This window comes from Cimex lectularius, unplaced genomic scaffold, assembly GCF_000648675.2.
Source record: "Cimex lectularius strain Harlan isolate CLEC.00 unplaced genomic scaffold, Clec_2.1 scaffold144, whole genome shotgun sequence".
Taxonomy (NCBI): Eukaryota; Metazoa; Arthropoda; class Insecta; order Hemiptera; family Cimicidae; genus Cimex; species Cimex lectularius.
In genome coordinates, this window is record NW_019392700.1 from 644,394 (window position 1) to 650,393 (window position 6,000).

The following is a 6,000-nucleotide window of genomic DNA, read 5'->3' on the forward strand; positions in this document are numbered from 1 at the left end:
GCATCATAATGGGGCAGGTTTTGGTCCAGAATGGTCTGCTCGTTTTATCCATAGCTCAATAAAGTATACATATTTTTATATATATGTAAAAGCAAAGTACATTGTTTTCTTAAACTAGAATAAACCAATATTGCAAGTGCCGCTTCTGCCCGTTTAAGCCAGATAAAATAAATGAAATGAATGAAAAATAAAGGAAAGAGACAGCTTGATTCACTCACCCTGCTTATATCCTTACATTACGTCAATTTTTAGCAGACAATGACACTGGAAAGTCGATTATGTTTTCCATAAAAATTAAAAATTTAATACTCTCCCTCTTCTCTCTTTCCTTTTTTCTGTCTGTCTCTCTCTCTCTCTCTCTCTCTCTCTCTCTCTCTCTCTCTCTCTCTCTCTCTCTCCCTCCCTCTCCCTTTAAATATGGTAAGTGATAAGTTATAACCTTATGAATAAATGGCTTCCAACAATACATAAATTAAACTATTTTCAATAAATATTAAAAACGAGTCAACCCATATATCTGTAAGAAAAAATAAAAATGTTTAATGAGCCAGTTAGATATTGTGCCAGAAAAGAAAAAAAAATATTGCCATTCCAACATGTAGAACAAACGAAATAATGATAATAAAACTCTTTTCTTCCGCAAACTGCAGAAGCGTTTAATGGATTACCTAAAGAAATTAAACACCTGGAAAAAACTAATTCATCCAAAACAAACCTCAAAAATAATTACTTCAAAAGTGAATTACTTGCACTAATTTTACTTACAATTAGTCTTGTTCATCACTTTTCTTACAATATTTTCTACAATTAATTTTAATTTTTTTCTCCCAAATATTTGTTGACATTATTTTTTTAAATTATGTTTTAATACACATTCCGATTGAAAATAGTAATGTTATTTAATACTTAGGACTTACTTAATTAGGAGATAGTGAGATGCGGTCTGGTGTGACGTAGGTTTTAGAAAAACATTTTCTTTATCGTGCCAACATTTCGATCTTTATTGAGATCTTCTTCAGGGCTCAAAGTGTTTGTTTTCTGCCTAATCGTGTCGTCATTCTTGTGTGTCGTGTTGAGAGTGCCAGTGAGATACAATACACTCTCAACAGGACACACAAGAATGACGCCACGATTAGGCAGAAAACAAACACTTTGAGCCCTGAAGATGATCTCAATAAAGATCGAAACGTTGGCATGATAAAGAAATTTTTTTTTTTAAACCTACGTCACACTAGACCGCATCTCACGATCTCCGAATAATCATATTGACTAACGGTCACTAAACACCACACACGTTATTTATTACAGTGTTTTTATTGGTATATAAAGCAGATTATTTAATGTTTTTCATATTATCACGTTTATATGTAAATTGTAATCTATGTTGTATGTAAGAGAGGTCCAAAAGACGTAATTCTGCGTGGCTAAATAAAACTCTATCAATCTCTCTCTCTCTTTCTCTCTCTCTTCTATTTGGCTATCTCTTTACTGATTTTCTATCTATTTACCTATATATTTTTCTCTATTTTATCCTTGTTTAATTTCTTAACTAAATTAGACTAGAATTAGTTATAGCATCCAGTTGGGCGTGATCCTCCAGTTAACAACAGTTTATCCCACAAATAATCGTTTACTGATTCCTACAAACCACATTTAAAAAATAAATAATAGTTACGTAAACCCTTTAATATTTTACTTGTTTGACTGTTATACAGGATATAATTCTAATTCGAGAGGGTGTAAAAGATTAAATCTTCTATATTTGACCAAACAGCGACATGGACCATTCATCGTCCGTTCACTTCGAGTGGAGGTCGGCGTGGGCTTAGTTGTGCTGTCTGCCCTTTTCCAACATGACCGCTTGCTATTATCGTCGTTTTTACTCATTTCTCTTCTCAAATAACTATAAAAAGAAACAAATAAATGTTGATGTCTTCGAGTTATTGACCGATAGACCACGATACGGTTCACATATCTTGATCTCTTCACAAAATGTATTCTGAATTTAAAAAGTTTAAACTTGGAGTATCGACTTGAACTATTATAAACGTTTGTTGGTGAAAACACTGTTAAAACCGTAAACGCCATTCATCATGAATCCATGGCCATAAATACCTAATAAAGTCAATATTGGTTGCTAACAATTAATGTGAGAAAAATTTAGTCAATAGGAACATTGAAAAAGTGTGGGAGGATGTAAGCACACGATTGCATACAAGATGTAAATAAATATCATTTCATTATGTTAAAATTAACCCAATTTGCTAAACCTAAGAGGGGGACGTTGCTCGTGGGCTTAGTTACATATAAAAAATGTTTTAGCTTTGTTGTATCAAATTCGGTTCATAACTATTTATCGACCACTGGAAATTGAAACACTTTCAAAATGCATTCGAGAGGTGCAAGTTCGATAATGCTATCGTCAATTTTGTAATGTTTTCCAAATGTTTGGTTGTAAGTCGACATTTGCAATCATTTCAGAATTGTGAGATCGATAAAATGATTGATATCATTAATTTTAAAATGTTTTAGGATGTTCGAGGACTGTTGGCGCTTACAATTTCTTATGTGAAATTTGCGCATTTGATAACAGAGATTTCGTCCATTTCAAGTGCTTTTTCAAAAATTGTAAGCAGGAGAGATAAAAATAAGGTCAACAATTCTAATTTGGTAAGATCAAGACTTTGCCATTGGGCTTAAGTTTTGTCGTACGAAACAAAAAGTTCTTTTTTGTATTTAACGTATACTTTTATTAATACATTTATGCTTAGTGGTATAATTGACCTTATTAATTTATTTCAATCAATTATTATTTTTATGCGAGGTCTTGGTTGAGATGAAAAAGTTAGTGCCACGAGCGGGATTCGAATGATTTAATATAATAAGTAAAGAAGTAATCACATCACTAACAGCTCGCCGTGGCCATTTTCATAAGTCGCTGAGAATCGAATCCTAATTACACGACATTTGACAAAATGGCAAAAAGAAGATTGTAGATTGAGATGGGGTGATGGTGTCCGAGGAGATCGATGTCGCGATATTTGAAGTAGTTAGAGCAGCGGCGTATTGAGCCTAAGGTCCTGGGTTCGAATCCCGTTCGTAACACTACCTTTTCATCTCAACCAAGACCTTACATAAAAAGACTAGTATAATATTATATCGACTATTGCAAATGTTGGTTTTTTCGTTGGAGGATGCGAGTCGATTTTTGCAACTTGCCACTTGAACGTTGCTTATTAGATCAAAACATCGATTTCAGGCGTTTCTAAGCACGAATTAAGTACTGTCTACAAAGGAAAGAAAAACTTTTCATGGGCTAAAGACAAGTCTCTGGCTTTTCCTAAGAGAGCTTAATTTTCAATTTATACCTACATCTTGTTTTATTATTTATTTTATGTTTATATTAAGCTATACTTTGTCGTTGTTGTATTTAAGTACTTAATCGTTGTTGTGAAAGTATGTAATTCATAAATACGAACCTTATCATTTATTCTCTAGTTTTAGTGGTCCACTTGACCAATTAATATATTTCATTATAATTATAATTAATCAAGGTTGAAGGTAAGAACCGTCAATGAAATAAACATCTTTCAATTAATTTATCCATACATAAGACTACGATCATAAACCAATGCTATTCATAAAATGTCCTAGCTACAGTCGATAATATTAAAACCCAATCGATCCCGATTTAAAAACTTATCCCTGAAATAAATAAAAATTGTAGGAATTCTTGATCTTTCTACATATATGGACAAACAGATGATACCTGGTTATTAAATTTTCCACTTTAGTCATCCGTCAAAATTGTCATGTTACAAGTATTTTCGGCGCCGAAAATGACCCGATATTCAGATGTGCGTGCCTTGGCAAAGTGCGTACCTTCGTAAAGTGCGTTTCGTGAAAATCGTGTGAGCCGGCACCCCCATCGCTGCCGGGTTCGAGATTGGTACTGTTGTGACGGGACGAACGGCCGCGTGGGGCGAGGATTCGCGTGGGACGGCTGTGACTCAGCTCGGACCCGGACCCACTGGACAAAATAACCGGGGGACTTGGAGAGAAAGAGATTAAGTCGTACTTACGTGAAGCCCTTCGACCGAAAATCGTAGTGTGACACCAGGTATTGCTGAGGTCTTCGTGCATTCCTTGAGGCCATGGCAAGCTGGCGACACAATTCTGGAAGCGTCCACGGTAACAAGCGACGGCGATGGATTCCCTTCGGTCCCCCGGCTGTACTTTGTCTCGCCAAAAGTAAACCGAACGTTGGTATTCACCGTTTTTTGTTGACTTTTTTGACTTGTCTTGTATTTGATTTCACTGGAATTTTGACAATAAACATGTGTTTTCTTGACCAATGAGTAGGTAATCTTTTATCTAACTAACTTCTCCGCCTTACTTCCCATTAACTCCTGAGCATTAAAGAGGTGTTTTTCCCCTCTAAATTTTAAAACTAATATTGGACTAACTTTGAAATATTTTGCAGATGTCAATAAGTAATCTTTTCCCACGTGGAAAATTAGAAGTTTGCATATATAAAACAAAAAATTAGAAGATTAATACTTTCTTGTCAAAAGAAAACCTTTATCCAAATGGAATCAACAGATTTTTTACTCATAAACAAGTTTTCATTGTAAAATTAATATAAATACATCATTTATACCGAAATGTATAAACGAAAATGAAATGAAAACTCCAAAATAAGTTGGTGCTAAGATTTTAAAACAGTAATTAGGTAATGAAACTGATTCCTTTCACGTAAAAAAATTCCAACATTTCTAATAATTTTTTACGAAATACATATATGAAAAACCATTTTGAAACAATAGTTTAATATAGTATTCTGATTAATATAGTAGCCCCATAAATACCACAAAAAACACTGAAAGCCAGAGGTTGTGGTATAATCGGTATTTTAAAAAATTAATTTAATAAAAAAATTGTATATATATAAAAATTGTATATAGGTTATAGTTCGGTATTCCCTCTTTGTGTAGTTCTGGGTATCTATAAGTTTTTCCGTAAATTGTAGCATCTCGATTTCTATTTCAACTATCACTTTTGTCACTATATCCTGCTAGTACAGAAGTTTTAATTTCATTCCATGAACCTAATGATAAACTGCCAATAACCTCGGTTGCTTTGCTTTTAATCTTCGCTTTTGTGCTCCTCACAAGGCATACATTTTGAAAATCGTTACATCCTGCTTATCGAAAAAAATTTCTATTAAATTATCTGCAATTTGTGAGAAATCATACAATAGATTTGTTTCACCAAGGAATTCTGGTAAAATATCTAAATTTTCTTTTTTTAGGACGTTAAGTGCCATTTTTATTTATATATTAACCCATTTATGTTTTAGTGGTCAATTGACCAAGTTACTTCGTTCAATTAATTATTTTTATGTAAGGTCTTGGTTGAGATAAAAAAAGTCAGTGTCACGAGCGGGATTCGAACCCACGACCTTCGGCTAAATACGCCGCTGCTCTACGGCAGCTATCGTGACTTCGATCCTCTCGGCCACCACCTCTCAACCAAAACCGTTCGAATTTTCCCTCTTTTTGCCATTTTCAAATGTCGTGAAATCAGGATTCGATTCGCAGCGACTTAAGAAGTTGCCACGGGGAGCTGTTAGTGAAGTGATACTTCATTTACCTTTTAATCCATTTATGTTTTAGTGGTCAATTGACCAAGTTACTTCTTTCAATTAATTATTATTTTTATGAAAGGTCTTGGTTGAGATAAAAAAAGTGTCACGAGCGGGATACCTGACTTTTTTATCTCAACCAAGACCTTACATAAAAGATTAATTAAATAAAAAAAATTATATTATTATTTTATTTATAATTATTTATTTATTTAAAATACTTATTATATTTATTTTATTTTTTTACGTTGTTTCGATTTCTCCTAAATTTATTAATTATATTTTGAAGTTTTGAAAGCAACTTACAATTTAATACTTGGAGGATCTTCATAAGAGTTGTCGTTCGATGGTAGTGA

General features: G+C 33.4%; 1 protein-coding gene across 1 annotated transcript in view; it reads right to left on the reverse strand.

Moving 5' to 3' along the window:
• The window catches only part of LOC106668487, a 28,669-nt gene extending 24,300 nt beyond the window's left edge, over positions 1 to 4,369 (reverse strand). Inside the window, exon 1 of the mRNA XM_024226091.1 lies at positions 4,083 to 4,369. The gene's annotated coding sequence lies outside the window, so the exon portion shown is untranslated. The remainder of the gene's footprint in view (positions 1 to 4,082) is intronic.
• Positions 4,370 to 6,000: the final 1,631 nt, after the last annotated feature.